This window comes from Lolium rigidum, chromosome 1 (genome assembly GCF_022539505.1).
Source record: "Lolium rigidum isolate FL_2022 chromosome 1, APGP_CSIRO_Lrig_0.1, whole genome shotgun sequence".
NCBI classification, from domain to species: Eukaryota; Viridiplantae; Streptophyta; class Magnoliopsida; order Poales; family Poaceae; genus Lolium; species Lolium rigidum.
This window is the reverse complement of record NC_061508.1, coordinates 339,545,381-339,566,196: the sequence shown is the minus strand read 5'-3', so window position 1 is coordinate 339,566,196 and position 20,816 is coordinate 339,545,381.

Sequence of the window (20,816 nt, the reverse complement as noted above, 5' to 3'; positions counted from 1 at the left end):
AGCTAGTCTTCCGCTCCAGCCTTCATGTTATTCCCTTCATCTGACTGCATCGTGGACCAAATGTCTCTTGATGCTAACACATACCAAAGCTTCGCGCCGCTCCGTCCAGAACCAATCGGCCGGAATAAAAACATGGGTGCGCACGACCAAATACCACCGATCCAACTGATGGGATTCATAGCATAGAAAACAAAAAAATTCCTACCGCAAGAACGAAAACCAAGCCAAGATGCAATCTAGAAGATGGTAGCAACGAGGGGATCACGAGACTAACCCTTGAAGATTTCCAAAGCCTACGAGATTAGATCTCGTTGTTGCAGAAGATGATCACTTGCCGCTTTCAAAAGCACGTAGAAGATCTTGACGGTGCCACAATCGGGCAGCACATCCGTACTCGGTCACACGTTCGGTGTTGATGAAGACGACGTCCTTCTCCCCGTTCCAGCGGGCAGCGGAAGTAGTAGATCCTCCTCGGAATCCCGGCAGCACGACGGCGTGGTGGCGGTGGTGGTGGAGAACTCCGGCAGGGCTTCGCCTATGCGGTGCGGGAGTAGTATGTGGAGGAGGGGCGCTAGGGTTTGGGGAGAGGGGGGTCTTGGGCGCCGGCCACTAGGGGGCGGCCAAGGTTGGTGGCTTGAGTGGCCAGCCCCCTCCCCTTGCCCCTCCTTTTATAGGTGGAAACCCCCAAGAGTTAGACTAAAAGTCTTCAAATAAGACCCGAAACCAAAACTTGCCATAAGGACGAAACCTACTCAAGATGAGACTCCTACTCAAAGTGGGACTCCCACCTTTCCTTTGGGGGGGGGGTGATACGTCTCAAACGTATCTATAATTTCTTATGTTCCATGCTAGTTTTATGACAATACCTACATGTTTTGTTCACACTTTATATCGTTTTGATGTGTTTTACGGAACTAACCTATTAACGAGATGCCGAAGTGCCAGTTCCTGTTTTCTGCTGTTTTTGGTTTCAGAAATCCTAGTAAGCAAATATTCTCGGAATTGGACGAAATCAACGCCCAGCATCTTATAATTCCACGAAGCTTCCAGAACACCCGAGAGGGGCCAGAGGAGAGCCACAGGCCCACCACATAGGTGGCCGGCGCAGCCCAAGGAGGGGGCGCGCCCCCCTATTATGTGGCGCCCCCGTAACCCTTCTGACTACGCTTCTTCGCCTATTTAAAGCTCCCTGGCCTAAATCTTCGATACGGAAAAAGCCACGGTACGAGAAACCTTCCAGAGCCGCCGCCATCGCGAAGCCAAGATCTGGGGGACAGGAGTCTCTGTTCCGGCACGCTGCCGGGACGGGGAAGTGCCCCCGGAAGCCATTGATGACCCACAAGTATAGGGGGTGTATCGTAGTATCTTCGATAAGTAAGAATGTCGATCCCAACGAGGAGCAGAAGGTGTTGACAAGCAGTTTCGATGAAGGTTTCACTTGTAAATGCTCACGGACAAGTATTCGGGAGGTTTTGATGTAACGAGATGAAATAAATACGAGTAAGTAAAATGCGAGAGAAATAATTGCAGCGAGTGGCCCAATCCTTTTTAGCACAAAGGACAAGCCGGTTTGTTTACTTATAATGACCAAACGTTCTCGAGGACACACGGGATTTTAGTCTAGTGCTTTCGCTACATACGGCTAAATAATCTTCATTGTTATGATAAGTGTTGTGTGGGTGAACCTATGCTAATGTACCGCCCTTCCTAGGACTAAATACATACTTGTGATTATACCCCTTGCAAGCATCCGCAACTACAAGAAAGTAATTAAGAATAAATCTAACCACAGCCTTAAACTCTGAGATCCTGCAATCCCTCCTGCATCGATATACCAACGGGGGTTTAGGTTTCTGTCACTCCAGCAACCCCGCAATTAGCAAACGAATACAAGATGCATTCCCCTAGGCCCATAAATGGTGAAGTGTCATGTAGTCGACGTTCACATGACACCACTAGAAGAATAACACCACAACTTAAATATCACACCATTGAATATTACTCAACCATAGTTCACTACTAACATTTAGACTTCACCCATGTCCTCAAGAACTAAACGAACTACTCACGAGACATCATATGGAACATGATCAGAGGTGATATGATGATGAATAACAATCTGAACATGAACTTGGTTCAATGGTTTCACTCAATAGCATCAACAACAAGTATGAATAGATACCGGGAGAGTTTCCCCTATCAAACAATCAAGATCAAACCCAAATTGCTACGGCGGTGACGAGGTGCTGCGGAGGAGATGGCGATGATGATGGTGGAGATGATGATGACGGTGATGGTGATGATGTCCAGCTCGATGACGGTGACGATGGCGTCGATTTCCCCCTCCCGGAGGGAATTTCCCCGGCGGATTCCTGCCCGCCGGAGAGCTCTTTCTCTCTCGGTGTTCTCCGCCCCGCGAGGCGGCTGTAACTCTTCGCGAGGTACCCCTTCCGGCTTAGGTTTTCGGGACGAAGGTTTTCGCGAAGAAAAGGAGGCGAAAGGGGTCGTGGGCCCCCCAGACCATAGGCCGGCGCGGCCAGGGCATGGGCCGCGCCGCCCTAGGGTGTGGGCCCACCCTGGCTCCTCCTGGCCCCTCCTTATGGCTTCCTTCGTCATCTTGAAAAATAGGATTTTTAGTATAATTTCCTTCCAGAGTTGATCTTCCGAAATATTGCGTTCTGACGGTGCTTTTTCCAGCAGAATCCTGGCTCCGGTGTTCAATCCTCCAATAATGATGAAACATGCAAAATAGATGAAATAACATAAGTATTGTGCCCCAATATGAAATGTATCAATGAATAACAGCAAATTATGATATAAAATAGTGATGCAAATTGGACGTATCAACTCCCCCCAAGCTTAGACTTCGCTTGTCCCCAAGCGAAACCGAACTCGATAGACATGACCACATGTTTATGGAGTGAAGAGTCGATAAACAAAATACGGACAAGAAGCATCATATTCATTCTCACAAGACATTATAGTAAACAACTTCTTCATATAACTCAATCTTGAAACAAGTATAAGGTAATCACAAGTAAAGGTGCATAAGGAATCATAATTGGTGATGGCAAACTTTGTTCTTGGTCAGAGAACATTTAACAAATTATATTCATCTATTGAGCAGTGCTCTCATATTAACAGCTGATGGTAATCTTGCATACTCAATCATAATGGTCTCTTCATAATCATTGATAACTTGCAAAGCTATATTCATTCGGATAAAACTTGTACTAAACAAGGAAGAATAAAAGGCATGATGTAGCAAATCACAATATAATGGTTTGATCACAACTACTCAAATGCTTGCTTGAGATGGAGAGAAATAGGTTTACTGACTCAACATAAAGTAAAAGACAGGCCCTACGCAGAGGGAAGCAGGGATTAAATCATGTGCTAGAGCTTTTTGTGTTTTGAAATCATATAAAGACAATAAAAGTAACATTTTGAGAGGTGTTTGTTGTTGTCAACGACTGGTAGCGGGTACTCTAACCCCCTCGCCAAACAAACCTCCAAAGAGCGGCTCCCATGAAGGACGTTATCTCTACCAGCAAGGTAGATCATCCCTCTTCTCTTTTGTTTACACATGTATTTTAGTTTATTTAAGGGTTGACACTCCTCCCAACCTTTGCTTACACAAGCCATGGCTAACCGAATCCTCGGGTGCCTTCCAACAATCTCATACCATGGAGGAGTGTCTATTGCAAAATTAAGTTGCTTACTGATGAATCAGGGCAAAATATGTGAAGAGAATTATTAATGAAAGTTAATTAATTGGGGCTGGGAACCCCGTTGCCAGCTCTTATTGCAAAATTATAGGATAAGTGGATGAAGCCACTAGTCCATTAGTGGAGGCTGCCTAACAAGGCCGAAAGATAAAACACCACATACTTCCTCATGAGCTATAAAACATTGACACAAATAAGAAGTAATAAGTTTTGAATTGTTTAAAGGTAGCACATGAAGTATTTACTTGGAATGGCAGAAAATACCATGTAATAGGTAGGTATGGTGGACACAAATGACATAGGTTTGGGTTAAGGTTTGGATGCACGAGAAGTATTCCCTCTCGGTGCAGGTCTTTGGCTAGCAAGGTTAATTAGCAAGCATAAGAGTCGAGGGAAACAAACAAATATACATATGATAGAAACAATCATGCATCTTCCTTGTAAGCACAAACAATTTTAACTTCAGAATAATGAGCTATGAGCTAACAAGTAAGACAATGAAACATCTACATGTATTTCTCTTTTCTATTTAAACCTCAAAGCGTTGTTGCTATTGACCAATGCTAAGTTTGCCAAAACCAAATAGATTTATTCAATGCTCCCAAAGTGATACCTATACTAACAACAAGACGAATCATATGGCAGAAAGTGCAAACTAAAATAAGATGTGCAATATGTAAATGATAAGACTTCTCATTGATACTCCATATCGATAACTCGCACCAAGGGATACATAGACAACTAAAGGAGAGATACTTCCAAACGCAACCCATCTCATATGATAACTTCCCTACTCATGATATGACACTACTTGACAATAAAAGTAAAAGATAGTGATAATGTGATACCGCGGCACTCCCCCAAGCTTGGAACAAACCAAGGGGATGCCAATACCGATGATGAATTACTCCCGAGGAGATGGTGGTGATGAATTCCCGTCATCAGACTTCCAAGGAAGAGGCTCTCCATCAAGAAACGACATCTTGGTCTCGGGAATCCTGAAACTGGCAGCACGGCTTATGTATTTAAACCTATTTTCATACTCACAGTTTTGATTCTGAACGTCATAGAGTTGTGCTTGGAGCTTGTAGGTGGTGTCGTGAAGTGAGAGGATGTCGCTCCAAAGCTTTCCAGTTTCCTTCTCATGTTCAGCAATGAGTTCGGACACAATCTCGTGGAAGATATCCACCTCACGCTCAGCCATCTTCTTGTACTTGAAAACCTCTTGTTCTAGCTTCTCCATCCTGTCTTCCGAGGCTTCCTTCTCCTTTAGGACCACTGGACATCCTCGACCTGCAGTTCTCCTTCAACGAGCAGCAACTCCTTGGGGTGCATCTTCAGCTCCTCCATGTACAAGTTGCCAACATCCTTGCTGGAGTCGTCCTTCGGAGCTTCCGACAAAGACATGGTGGCTCTAGATCCGAAGCAAATCCTGGCAGAAACAACTCGAAACAAAACACGTCGAAAACACGATATACAGACCTCCAGGGGTCCGGGGGATTATATAGCAAAAATTTCCTCGACAAAAGGAAAGTACCAGATCGAACCAGAGTCGGAAAGGGGTGACGGGGCGGCCAGACCATAGGTCGGCGCGGGCCCAGGTCAGGCCGCGCCGGCCTATGGTGCCACGCCCTCGTGCGTCCTTTCCACTCCGTTTCGAACTCGTAATTTCTCATATTTTCCAGAAACAGCAAAAATATAGTTCGGAAAGTAAATTGCGTACTTTTCATTACCGATCTCGTTACCTATTCAAAGTCGAGTTACGGCGGACCGTCAATTTGCCCTTTGATGAAAGCTTCCGGTGTTTCCACTCGAATAATATCAACATCAACATTATAAGAATCACCCGAGATATAATGCTTGAGTCTTTGTCCATTCACCACTTGCGTAGCATTGCCTTGGAGAGAGCTAATCTTGATTGCTCTCGAACGATACACCTCCTCGACAACATATGGTCCTTCCCATTTCGAAAGTAATTTCCACTGCAAAGAATGCGAGACGAGACCGATACAATAGGACTTTATCCCCAATATTAAACTCTCTTTTGATGATCCTCCTATCATGCCATTTTTTAACTTTTTCTTTAAAGAGTTTAGCATTTTCATAAGCTTCGCTTCTCCATTCATCTAGAGAACTTAATTGTAACAACCTCTTATCACCGGCAAGTTTAGGATCTTTATTTAATTCTCTAACAGCCCTATAAGCTTTGTGTTCTAACTCTAAAGGTAAATGACAAGCTTTTCCGTAAACCATTTTATAAGGTGACATTCCCATGGGGTTTTTATAAGCAGTTCTATAAGCCCATAGTGCATCCTTCAATTTACTAGCCCAATTCTTTCTAGATTTATTAACGGTTTTACGCAAGATAGATTTAATCTCTCTATTTGATAACTCTACTTGACCACTAGTTTGAGGATGATAAGCGGAAGCAATTCTATGATTAATACCATACTTAGCAAGAGTTTTTCTAAAACCTCCATGAATAAAATGAGAACCTCCATCGGTCATAATATATCTAGGTACTCCAAATCTAGGAAAAATAATATCTAAAAGCATCTTTAAAGAGGTCTCACCATCAGCACTTTTTGTAGGTATGGCTTCCACCCATTTAGTAACATAATCAACGGCAACAAGTATATGAGTGTTACCTTTTGAAGAGGGAAAAGGTCCCATGAAGTCAAATCCCCAACAATCAAATGGTTCAATAACAAGAGTATAATTCATTGGCATTTCATTACGTCTGGAGATATTACCAACCCTTTGACATTCATCACAAGATAAAATAAACTTTCTCGCATCCTTGAAGAGAGTTGGCCAATAAAAACCTGATTGCAAAACCTTTTGCGCGGTTCTTTCTCCGGCGTGATGTCCTCCATAAGCACTACCATGACATTTACTCAATATCTCTTGTTGTTCATATTCGGGGACACATCTTCGCATAATACCATCCACTCCTTCTTTATATAAGTGTGGGTCATCCCAGAAATAATGCCTCAAATCATAAAAGAATTTCCTCCTTTGCTTGAGTTGAAAAGGTTGGAGGCAAGTACTTGGAAACAATAAAGTTAGCATAATCGGCATACCATGGACTGTCTCGCGAGCTCACCTTTATTACAGCCAATTGTTCATTTGGAAAACTATCATTAACGGGGACAGGATCATAAGCAATATTTTCCAATCTAGACAAATTATCGACAACAGGATTATCGGCACCTTTCCTATCTACAATATGTAAATCAAATTCTTGCAACGAAGTACCCATCTAATAAGCCTCGGCTTAGCATCTTTCTTTGTCATAAGGTATCTAATTGCAGCATGATCAGTATGAATAGTAACTTTTGAATCAACAATATAAGATCTGAATTTATCACAAGCAAAGACTACAGCCAACAATTCCTTTTCAGTTGTAGCATAATTTCTTTGAGCAGCATCAAGGGTTTTACTAGCATAATGAATAACATTCAGTTTTTTATCTACTCGCTGTCCAAGAACAGCACCTACAGCAAAATCACTAGCATCACACATAATTTCAAATGGTAAATTCCAGTCAGGGGGTTCAACTATAGGAGCAGTTGTTAAGGCTTTCTTAAGAGTTTCAAAAGCTTCCTTACAATCATCATCAAAAACAAATGGTACATCTTTTTGAAGGAGATTAGTAAGAGGCTTTGAAATCTTGGAGAAATCTTTAATAAATCTCCTATAAAACCCAGCATGACCAAGAACACTACGAATACCTTTAACATCCCTCGGATAGGGCATCTTCTCAATTGCTTCAACTTTAGCTCTATCAACTTCAATACCTCTTTCAGAAATTTTATGTCCCAATACAATTCCTTCATTAACCATAAAATGGCATTTCTCCCAATTAAGAACAAGGTTAGTTTCTTCACATCTCTGCAAAACTTTATCAAGATTTCGCAAGCAACTATCAAATGAATTCCCATAGACAGAAAAATCATCCATGAATACCTCTACAATACTCTCACAAAAACCATGAAAAATAGCAGACATGCATCTTTGAAAAGTAGCAAGAGCATTACATAAACCAAAAGGCATACGCCTATAAGCATAAGTTCCATAGGGACAAGTAAAAGTGGTTTTCTCTTGATCTTTAGCTTTAACGGCAATTTGTGAAAACCCAGAATAACCATCAAGAAAACAAAAATGAGTATTTTTAGATAACCTTTCTAGCATTTGATCAATAAATGGTAAAGGGTAATGATCTTTCTTAGTAACTTTATTAACTTTTCGAAAATCAATGCACATTCTATACCCTACAACTACTCTTTGAGGAATGAGCTCATCATTATCATTAGGCACAACGAGTCATACCTCCTTTCTTGGGAACGCAATGCACAGGACTAACCCATCTACTATCGGCAATAGGATATATAATACCAGCTTCAAGAAGTCGTAATACCTCATTCCTTACCACTTCCTTCATCTTCGGAATTAGACGACGTCGAGGTTCAACAACGAGGCTTTGCATCATCTTCCATATTAATAGCATGTTGGCAAATAGATGGAGAAATCCCCTTTAAATCATCAAGAGTGTAGCCAATAGCTCCTCGGTGTTTCTTCAATATTCCCAATAACCTTTCTTCTTCAAACTACGAAAGCTTAGAACTAATAATAACGGGATATATTTTCTTATCATCAATATGAGCATATTTAAGATTATCGGGTAAAGGCTTTAAATCAAAAACAGGATCTTCCTTTGGTGGCGGTGTTGTACCCAAATCTTCCACCGGTAAATCATGCTTGAGAATAGGTTGGCGAAGAAAAATCTCCTCAAGCTCCTCTCTTTCTTTCCTAAAAACTTCACTCTCGCTATCCTCCGAGATGTTGCTTGCAAAGGATTATTAGGAACAAGAACAATAGATGCACACTTGCTCCATTTTAAAATCATTACTAGGCAAATCAGCTTTATAAGGAGTTTTAGTAAATTTAGAGAAGTTAAACTCATAAGATTCACCAGCAAATTTAGTCAAAATTTTCTCTTTCTTGCAATCTATAATAGCTCCACAAGTATTTAGAAAAGGTCTACCAAAAATAATAGGACAATAATCACTAGCAGCGGACCCTAGTACCAAAAAGTCAGCGGGATATTTAATCTTACCGCATAAGACTTCCACATCTCGAACAATACCAATTGGTGAAATAGTTTCTCTATTAGCCAGCTGAATAACCACATCAATATCTTCAAGTTCACAAGAATCAATTTCGTGCATAATCTCCGTGTAAAGCTCATACGGAATAGCACTAACACTTGCACCAATATCACATAATCCATAATAGCAATGATCACCAATTTTAACGGACATCATAGGAACACTAGCTTGTTTGGGTTTATTAGGATGTGAAACAATATTAGAAGCATCTTCACGAGAAAATAATATGACCATCCTCCACATTTTCAGTCACAAGATCTTTAACTATTGCAACGACGAGTTCAACTTTTATTTGTTCTTCGGGTTCTACAGGTTTCTTTTCACTTTTATGAACTGCACTATTTATAACGAGTACTCTTTCATTTTAGCGGGAAAAGGAGTTTTTTCAATATAAGCTTCAGGAATAACGCGATCAGCAGTTTCAATTACAACACACTTATTAATAGATGAATCAATTTTATCTTTATACGGTTCATGATACTTATCAAAATTCTTCTTTGGTAATTCATAATGAGAGGCAAAAGCTTTATAAAGATTTACAGCGACTTGAGAATCAAGACCATATGTAGCACTCATATTACGAAATTTATCAGTATCCATAAAAGCTTCAATGCATTTATAATCATAAATTATACCCGATTCTCTACCTTTGTCGTTCTCCCAACCTTCGGTATTTTCTTGGATCCGATCAAGAAGGTCCCTTTTAAACTCTTCTTTGTTGCGTGTAAATGATCCGAGAACAAGAAGTATCCAGCAAGGTCTTGTCTTGAAAAGAGAGTCTTGCATAGAAATTATCAATAATAATATTACCGGGAAGCTCATGAATGGGGCATTTGAGCATCAAAGACTTCAATCTCCCCCACGCTTGGGCAATACTCTCTCCATCATGAGGCCAAAAATTATATATGCGATTCCGATCTTTGTGAATTTCACTTGGAGGATAGAACTTAGAATAAAACCGGGGCACAATATCATTCCATTCAAGAGAATCCCCATTATCCGAGTAATTTATACCAATGCGCCGCCTTACCGGACAGCGATAAGGAGAATAATTTCTTCCTCACTTCATCCACAGCAATACCTGCACATTTGAATAACCCGCATAATTCATGCAAAAACGAGTAAATGATCACTAGGATGGACGAGTTCCATCCCCTTCATAGCGGTTATCCATAACATGTTCAATAATTTTCGTAGGTATTTTATATGGTATTACTTCCTCACTGGCGCCTCATCTACTACCGTTGCGGTAGTAGTAGATTTCCCAAATAGAAAATGAAGAGAAGATCTCTCCATAATGACTTATAGTAGCGAGCAGAAATAAAATCAGCACAACATGTAAAGGTTTTCCTTACCAATTCCACTTACCAATAGCGCTTCACTCCCCGGCAACGGCGCCAGAAAATAGTCTTGATGACCCACAAGTATAGGGGGTGTATCGTAGTATCTTCGATAAGTAAGAATGTCGATCCCAACGAGGAGCAGAAGGTGTTGACAAGCAGTTTCGATGAAGGTTTCACTTGTAAATGCTCACGGACAAGTATTCGGGAGGTTTTGATGTAACGGATGAAATAAATACGAGTAAGTAAAATGCGAGAGAAATAATTGCAGCGAGTGGCCCAATCCTTTTTAGCACAAAGGACAAGCCGGTTTGTTTACTTATAATGACCAAACGTTCTCGAGGACACACGGGATTTTAGTCTAGTGCTTTCGCTACATACGGCTAAATAATCTTCATTGTTATGATAAGTGTTGTGTGGGTGAACCTATGCTAATGTACCGCCCTTCCTAGGACTAAATACATACTTGTGATTATACCCCTTGCAAGCATCCGCAACTACAAGAAAGTAATTAAGAATAAATCTAACCACAGACCTTAAACTACGAGATCCTGCAATCCCTCCTGCATCGATATACCAACGGGGTTTAGGTTTACGTCACTCCAGCAACCCCGCAATTAGCAAACGAATACAAGATGCATTCCCCTAGGCCCATAAATGGTGAAGTGTCATGTAGTCGACGTTCACATGACACCACTAGAAGAATAACACCACAACTTAAATATCACACCATTGAATATTACTCAACCATAGTTCACTACTAACATTTAGACTTCACCCATGTCCTCAAGAACTAAACGAACTACTCACGAGACATCATATGGAACATGATCAGAGGTGATATGATGATGAATAACAATCTGAACATGAACTTGGTTCAATGGTTTCACTCAATAGCATCAACAACAAGTATGAATAGATACGGGAGAGTTTCCCCTATCAAACAATCAAGATCAAACCCAAATTGCTACGGCGGTGACGAGGTGCTGCGGAGGAGATGGCGATGATGATGGTGGAGATGATGATGACGGTGATGGTGATGATGTCCAGCTCGATGACGGTGACGATGGCGTCGATTTCCCCCTCCCGGAGGGAATTTCCCCGGCGGATTCCTGCCCGCCGGAGAGCTCTTTTCTCTCTGGTGTTCTCCGCCCCGCAGAGGCGGCTGTAACTCTTCGCGAGGTACCCCTTCCGGCTTAGGTTTTCGGGACGAAGGTTTTCGCGAAGAAAAGGAGGCGAAAGGGTCGTGGGCCCCCGGACCATAGGCCGGCGCGGCCGGGGCATGGGCCGCGCCGCCCTAGGGTGTGGGCCCACCCTGGCTCCTCCCGGCCCCTCCTTACGGCTTCCTTCGTCATCTTGAAAAATAGGATTTTTAGTATAATTTCCTTCCGAGTTGATCTTCCGAAATATTGCGTTCGACGGTGCTTTTTCCAGCGAGAATCCTGGCTCCGGTGTTCAATCCTCCAATAATGATGAAACATGCAAAATAGATGAAATAACATAAGTATTGTGCCCCAATATGAAATGTATCAATGAATAACAGCAAATTATGATATAAAATAGTGATGCAAATTGGACGTATCAGCCATCTCCACCGCCATCTTCACCGCCATCGCTGTCTCCATGATGAGGAGGGAGTAATTCTCCCCCGAGGCTGAGGGCTCTACCGTAGCTATGTGGTTCATCTCTCTCTTTGTGATCTAGTTACTCTAGTGATGTTATTAAAGTACTTTATTCCTCCTTCATGATGTAATGGTGACAGTGTGTGCATCATGTAGTTCTTGGCGTAGGTTATGATTGTAATCTCTTGTAGATTATGGAGTTAACTATTACTATGATAGTATTGATGTGATCTATTCCTCCTTCATAGTATGATGGTGACAGTGTGCATGCTATGTTAGTACTTGGTATAATTGCAATGATCTATCATGCACTCTAAGGTTATTTAAATATGAACATCGAATGTTGTGGAGCTTGTTAACTCCGGCATTGAGGTGCTCTTGTAGCCCTACACAATTAATGGTGTTTGTCATCCAATAAGAGAGTGTGGAGTGGTTTTATTATGTGATCAATGTTGAGAGTGTCCACTAGTGAAAGTATGATCCCTAGGCCTTGTTTCCAAACATCGAATCTCCGTTTATTTACTGTTACAGTTGCATGTTTACTCGCTGCCATATTTTATTCAGATTGCTATTACCACTCATATACATCCATACAACTTGTATTTCACTATCTCTTCGCCGAACTAGTGCACCTATACATCTGACAAGTGTATTAGGTGTGTTGGGGACACAAGAGACTTCTTGTATCGTGATTGCGGGGTTGCTTGAGAGGGATATCTTTGACCTCTTCCTCCCCGAGTTCGATAAACCTTGGGTGATCCACTTAAGGGAAACTTGCAGCTGTTCTACAAACCTCTGCTCTTGGAGGCCCAACGGTGTCTACGAGGAATAGAAGCGTGCGTAGACATCAAGCACTTTTACGGCGCCGTTGCCGGGGAGGAAAGGTAAAAAGCACTCATACTCCGGTCCCAGGTAACTAAGTACTTTTCTGTTGCCGTTGTGTGTGTGCTCGAAGCTATTTCCTTTAGATCCTGCAATTGCATCTTTTGGTTTCTTGTTTACACTAGTAAGGCATAATGGAAAACATCTGTGAGCTTTTTAAACTATTTCCTGAGTCCAGACATGAATGGTTTAATGCGAAAATTAAAAAACCTGTGGAACCTTATTTGCATGCTAGTAGTAATATTAGTATGAACGCTTTGAACACCATTCTTGATAATGATATAGAAAATTCTAAGCTTGGGGAGGTCGGTTTTGATGAAAATGATCTCTTTAGCCCTCCGGGTATTGAGGAGAAAGTTTATGTTGATTATGATATGCCTCCCATATATGATGATTATAATGATAGTGGTCTTACGGTGCCGCCTACTATGGAGGATAAAGTTTATTATGATGATACTATACCTCCTATATTTGATGATGAGAATAATAATGATAGCTACTTTGTTGAATTTGCTCCCACTACAACTAATAAAATTGATTATGCTTATGTTGGGAGTAGTAATAATTTTTTGCATGAGACTCATGATAAGAATGTTTCATTTGATAGTTATATTGTTGAGTTTGTTCATGATGCTACTGAAAATCATTATGAGAGAGGAAAATATGGTTGTAGAAGTTTTCATGTTACTAAAACACCTCTCTATATGCTGAAAATCTTGAAGTTGCGCTTGTCTAGTTTTCCTATGCTTGTTGCATTATGCCTACATGACTTGTTTATTTACAAGATTCCTTTTCATAGGAAGTGGGTTAGGCTTAAATTTGTTTTGAATTTGCTTCTTGATGCTCTCTTTTGCTTCAACTCTTATTTCTTGGGAGTGCATCATTAAAGCTGCTTGAGCCCATCTTAATGGCTATAAAGAAAGAACTTCTTGGGAGATAACCCATGTGTTTATTTTGCTACTGTTTTGTTGTGTCTTGGAAGTTGTTACTACTGTAGAAACCTCTCCTTATCTTTATTTTATTGCAATGTTGTGCCAAGTAAAGTCTTTGATAGTAGGGTTGATACTAGATATGGATTACTGGGCAGAAACAGATTTCTGTCTGTCACGAATTTGGGCAGGGTTCTCTGTAGGTAACTCAGAAAAATCTGCCAATTTACGTGCGTGATCCTCGGATATGTACGCAACTTTCATTCAATTTGAGCATTTTCATCTGAGCAAGTCCGAGTGCCTCTAAAAAATTCGTCTTTACGAACTGTTCTGTTTTGACAGATTCTGCCTTTTATTTCGCATTGCCTCTTTTCTTTGTGTTGGATGGATTTCTTTGTTCCATTGACTTCCAGTAGCTTTGTGCAATGTCCAGAAGTGTTAAGAATGATTGTGTCACCTCTGAACATGTGAATTTTTTGATTATGCACTAACCCTCTAATGAGTTTGTTTTGAGTTTGGTGTGAAGGAAGTTTTCAAGGGTCAAGAGAGGAGGATGATATACTATGATCAAGAAGAGTGAAAAGTCTAAGCTTGGGGATGCCCCCGTGGTCCATCCCTGCATATTTCAAGAAGACTCAAGTGTCTAAGCTTGGGGATGCCCAAGGCATCCCCTTCTTCATCAACAATTTATCAGGTTTCTTCTCTTGAAACTATATTTTTATTCGGTCACATCTTATGTGCTTTACTTGGAGCGTCTGTTTGTTTTTGTTTTGTTTGAATAAATTCATGCTTGTATGGGAGAGAGACACGCTCCGCTGTTGCGTATGAACACATGTGTTCTTAGCTTTACTCTTAATGTTCATGGCGAAGATTGAAACTGCTTCGTTCATTATTATATGGTTGGAAACAGAAAATGCTGCATGTGGTAATTGGTATAATGTCTTGAATAATTTGATACTTGGCAATTGTTGTGCTCATATAGATCATTTTTAAGCTCTTGCATCATGTACTTTGCACCTATTAATGAAGAACTACATAGAGCTTGTTAAAATTTGGTTTGCATGATTAGTTTCTCTAGAGTCTAGATATTTTCTGGTTAAGGTGTTTGAACAACAAGGAAGACGATGTAAAGTCTTATAATGCTTACAATATGTTCATATGTGAGTCTTTCTGCACCGTTTTATACTTGAGTTTGCTTCAAACAACCTTGCTAGCCTAGCCTTGTATTGAGAGGAATTCTTCTACTCGTGCATCCACATCCTTGAGCCAAAAAACTATGCCATTTGTGTCCACCATACCTACCTACTACATGGTATTTTTCTGCCATTCCAAGTAAATACTTCATGTGCTACCTTTAAACAATTCAAAAGCTATTATCTCTTATTTGTGTCAATGTTTTATAGCTCATGAGGAAGTATGTGGTGTTTTATCTTTCGATCTTGTCATTTACTTCTGCCAGACTTTCACAATGGACTAGTGGCTTCATCCGCTTATCCAATAACTTTGCAAAAAGAGCTGGCAATGGGGTTCCCAGCCCCAATTAATTAACTTGCATTAATAATTCTCTTCACATGCTTTGCCCTGATCTATCAGTAAGCAACTTAATTTTGCAAATAAGACACTCCTCCATGGTAAGTGAATGTTGGAAGGCACCCGAGGATTCGGTTAGCCATGGCTTGTGTAAGCAAAAGGTTGGGAGGAGTGTCAATCATAAATAAAACTAAAATACATGTGTAAACAAAAGAGAAGAGGGATGATCTACCTTGCTGGTAGAGATAACATCCTTTATGGGAGCCGCTCTTGAAAGTCTGGTTGATAAGGTAGTTAGAGTACCCGCTACCATTCGTTGACAACAACAAACACCTCTCAAAACTTTACTTTTATGCTCTCTATATGATTTCAAAACTTAAAAAGCTCTAGCACATGATTTAATCCCTGCTTCCCTCTGCGAAGGGCATTTCTTTTACTTTATTGTTGAGTCAGTTTACCTACTTCTTTCTATCTTAGAAGCAAACACTTGTGTCAACTGTGTGCATTGATTCTTACATATCTACCTATTGCACTTGTTATATTACTTTATGTTGACAACTATCCATGAGATATACATGTTACAAGTTGAAAGCAATTGCTGAAACTTAATCATCCTTTGTGTTGCTTCAATGCCTTCTACTTTGAATCTATTGCTTTATGAGTTAACTCTTATGCAAGACTTATTGATGCTTGTCTTGAAAGTACTATTCATGAAAAGTCTTTGCTATATGATTCAGTTGTTTAGTCATTATCTTTACTATCACTTCATTCACTTCATATGCTTTACAATAATGTTGATCAAGATTATGTTGGTAGCATGTCACTTAAGAAATTATCATTGTTATCGTTTACCTACTCGAGGGCGAGTAGGAACTAAGCTTGGGGATGCTTGATACGTCTCAAACGTATCTATAATTTCTTATGTTCCATGCTAGTTTTATGACAATACCTACATGTTTTGTTCACACTTTATATCGTTTTGATGCGTTTTCCGGAACTAACCTATTAACGAGATGCCGAAGTGTCAGTTCTTGTTTTCTGCTGTTTTTGGTTTCAGAAATCCTAGTAAGGAAATATTCTCGGAATTGGACGAAATCAACGCCCAGCATCTTATAATTCCACGAAGCTTCCAGAACACCCGAGAGGGGCCAGAGGAGAGCCACAGGCCCACCACACAGGTGGCCGGCGCGGCCCAAGGAGGGGGTGCGCCCCCCTATTGTGTGGCGCCCCCGTAACCCTTCCGACTCCGCCTCTTCGCCTATTTAAAGCTCCCTGACCTAAATCTTCGATACGGAAAAAGCCACGGTACGAGAAACCTTCCAGAGCCGCCGCCATCGCGAAGCCAAGATCTGGGGGACAGGAGTCTCTGTTCCGGCACGCTGCCGGGACGGGGAAGTGCCCCCGGAAGCCATCTCCACCGCCATCTTCACCGCCATCGCTGTCTCCATGATGAGGAGGGAGTAATTCTCCCCCGAGGCTGAGGGCTGTACCGTAGCTATGTGGTTCATCTCTCTCTTTGTGATCTAGTTACTCTAGTGATGTTATTAAAGTACTCTATTCCTCCTTCATGATGTAATGGTGACAGTGTGTGCATCATGTAGTTCTTGGCGTAGGTTATGATTGTAATCTCTTGTAGATTATGGAGTTAACTATTACTATGATAGTATTGATGTGATCTATTCCTCCTTCATAGTGTGATGGTGACAGTGTGCATGCTATGTTAGTACTTGGTATAATTGCAATGATCTATCATGCACTCTAAGTTTATTTAAATATGAACATCGAATGTTGTGGAGCTTGTTAACTCCGGCATTGAGGTGCTCTTGTAGCCCTACACAATTAATGGTGTTTGTCATCCAACAAGAGAGTGTAGAGTGGTTTTATTATGTGATCAATGTTGAGAGTGTACACTAGTGAAAGTATGATCCCTAGGCCTTGTTTCCAAACATCGAATCTCCGTTTATTTACTGTTCTGTTGCATGTTTACTCGCTGCCATATTTTATTCAGATTGCTATTACCACTCATATACATCCATACAACTTGTATTTCACTATCTCTTCGCCGAACTAGTGCACCTATACATCTGACAAGTGTATTAGGTGTGTTGGGGACACAAGAGACTTCTTGTATCGTGATTGCACGGTTGCTTGAGAGGGATATCTTTGACCTCTTCCTCGATCCACTTAAGGGAAACTTGCTGTTGTTCTACAAACCTCTCCTCTTGGAGGCCCAACACTGTCTACAGGAATAGAAGCGTGCGTAGACATCAGGGGGTTGGCCGGCCATGCTAGGTAGAGTCCACCTGGGGCTCCACCTTCCATGGTGATTTCTTCCAGACTTTTCTAGAACCTTCTAGAACCTTCCATAAATGCATCGGATCATTTTCAAACTTGGAAAATGACTTCCTAAACATGAATCTTATTCTCCGGACCATTCCGGAACTCCTCGTGATGTCCTGGATCCAATCCGAGACTCCGAACAAAACTTCGAACTCCATTCCAAATTCCATATCTACTTAAACGACATCAAACCTTAAGTGTGTCACCCTACGGTTTGCGAAGTATGCAGACATGGTTGAGACTTCTCTCTGACCAATAACCAATAGCGGGATCTGGAGATCCATAATGGCTCCCACATATTCAACGATGACTTAGTGATCGAATGAACCATTTACATATGATACCGATTCCCTTTGTCATGCGATATTTTACTTGTCCGAGGTTTGATCATCGGTATCTCTATACCTCGTTCAACCTCATCTCCGACAAGTACTCTTTACTCGTACCGTGGTATGTGGTCTCTTATGAACCATTCATATGCTTGCAAGCTAATTAGATGACATTCCACCGAGAGGGCCCAGAGTATATCAATCCGTCATCGGGATGGACAATATCCCACTCTTGATCCATATGCCTCAACTCATACTTTTCGAATACTTAATCCCACCTTTATAACCACCCATTTACGCAGTGGCGTTTGATGTAATCAAAGTACCCTTCCGGCATAAGTGATTTACATGATCTCATGGTCGAAGGACTAGGTAACTATGTATCGAAAGCTTATAGCAAATGAACTTAATGACGTGATCGTATGCTATGCTTAATTGGGTGTGTACATTACATCATTCTTCAATGACATAACCTTGTTATTAATAACATCCAATGTTCATGATCATGAAACGATGATCATCTATTAATCAACAAGCTAGTTATACAAGAGGCTTACTAGGGACTCCTTGTTGTTCACATAACACACATGTATCAATGTTTCGGTTAATACAATTATAGCATGGTATGTAAACATTTATCATAAACATAAAGATATATAATAACCAATTTATTATTGCCTCTTGGGCATATCTCCAATAGTCTCCCACTTGCACTAGAGTCAATAATCTAGATTACATTGTAAGGTACCTAACACCAATGGCATTCTGGTGTTGGTCATGCTTTGCCCTAGGGATAGCTTTAGTCAACGGATCTGCCACATTCAGATCAGTGTGTACTTTGCAAATCTTTACTTCTCCATCTTCGATGTACTCGCGAATCGAATGAAAACACAGCTTGATATGCTTCAGCTTCTTGTGTGACCTTGGTTCTTGTGCATTGCCGATGTCACCCATGTTGTCACAATAGATGACTAGTGGGTCCAATGCACTAGGAACCACACCAAGCTCAACAACGAACCTCTTCATACATACCGCTTCCGGTGAAGCCTCCGAAGCCGCTATGTATTCCGATTCTGTTGAAGACTTCGCCACCGTGCACTGCTTGGAGCTGCACCAGCTTACTGCAGCACCATTCAATATAAACACGTACCCAGTACGAGACTTAGAGTCATCGGGATCGGTGTTCCAACTTGCATCGGTGTAGCTGGTTACAACGAGCTCTTGGTCACCGCCATAACAAAGAAACATATCCTTAGTCCTTTTCAAGTACTTCAGGATATTCTTGACCGCTGTCTAGTGTTCCATTCCTGGATCACTTTGATATCTGCTAGTCAAACTAACAGTATGTGCTATCTCCGGTCTAGTACACAGCATGACATACATGATAGAGCCTACTGCCGAGGCATAGGGGATCTTGTTCATCATCTCTCTTTCTTCTGCCGTAGCCGGACCTTGAGTCTTACTCAAGAACTTACCTGGCAACATCGGTAAGAACCCTTTCTTACTTTCATCCATTCTAAACTTCTTTAGAATCTTGTCCAAGTATGTACTCTGTGAAAGCCCTATTAGGCGTCTTGATCTATCTCTATAAATCTTGATGCCTAATATGTACGCTGCTTCACCAAGGTCTTTCATTGAAAAACACTTATTCAAATAGCCTTTTACACTGCTTAATAGTTCTATATCATTCCCAATCAATAATATGTCATCTACATATAATATCAGGAATTCTATAGAGCTCCCACTCACTTTCTTGTAGATACAGGCCTCTCCATGACACTGTATAAACCCGAAGTCTTTGATCACCTTATCAAAGCGTCGGTTCCAACTCCTGGATGCTTGCTTCAGTCCATAAATGGAACGATGAAGTTTGCATACCTTGTCAGCATTTTTAGGATCGACAAAACCTTTGGGTTGTACCATATACAACTCTTCCTCAATGTCACCATTAAGAACGCCGTTTTGACATCCATCTGCCAAATCTCATAATCTAAAAATGCAGCTATTGCTTACAAAATCCTCACAGACTTTAGCTTCGCTACAGGTGAAAAAGTCTCATCGTAGTCAACTCCTTGAATTTGTCGGAAACCCTTTGCGACAAGTCGAGCTTTATAGATAGTAACATTACCATCAGCATATGTTTTTCTCTTGAAGATCCATTTATTCTCGATAGCCTTGCGGCTATCAGGTAAGTCTACCAAAGTCCACACTTTGTTATCATACATGGATCCCATTTCGGATTTCATGGCTTCTTGCCATTTGTTGGAATTTGGGCTCATCATCGCTTCTTCATACGTCGCAGGGTCTTCATCATTGTTGTCCACAATCATGACATTTAGACAAGGATCATACCAATCAGGAGTGGTACGCTCCCTTGTCGATCTGCGAGGTTCAGTAGCTACTTCGTTCGAAGTTTCATGATCATTATCATTAGCTTCCTCTCTAATCGGTGTAGGCTGCACAGGAACATCTTCCGGAACTGCGCTACTCTGATCTTCGAGAGAAGGTTCAAAAACCTCGTCGAGTTCTACTTTTCTTCCAGTCACTGCTTTAGTGAGAAACTCCTTCTCAAGAAAGGTTCCGTTCTTAGCAACAAAGATTTTTCCTTCGGATCTGTGATAGAAAGTATACCCAATAGTTTCCTTAGGGTATCCTATGAAGACGCATTTCTCCGTTTTGGGTTCTACCTTGTCCGGTTGTAACTTTTTTACATAAGCTTCGCAACCCCAAACTTTCAGGAACGATAACTTAGGTTTCTTATTAAACCATAATTCATACGGTGTCGTTTCAGCGGATTTAGATGGTGCCCTATTTAAAGTGAATGCAGCTGTCTCTAATGCATAACCCCAAAACGATAACGACAAATTAGTAAGAGACATCATAGAACGAACCATATCTAAGAGAGTTTGATTACGACGTTCGGACACACCATTACGTTGTGGTGT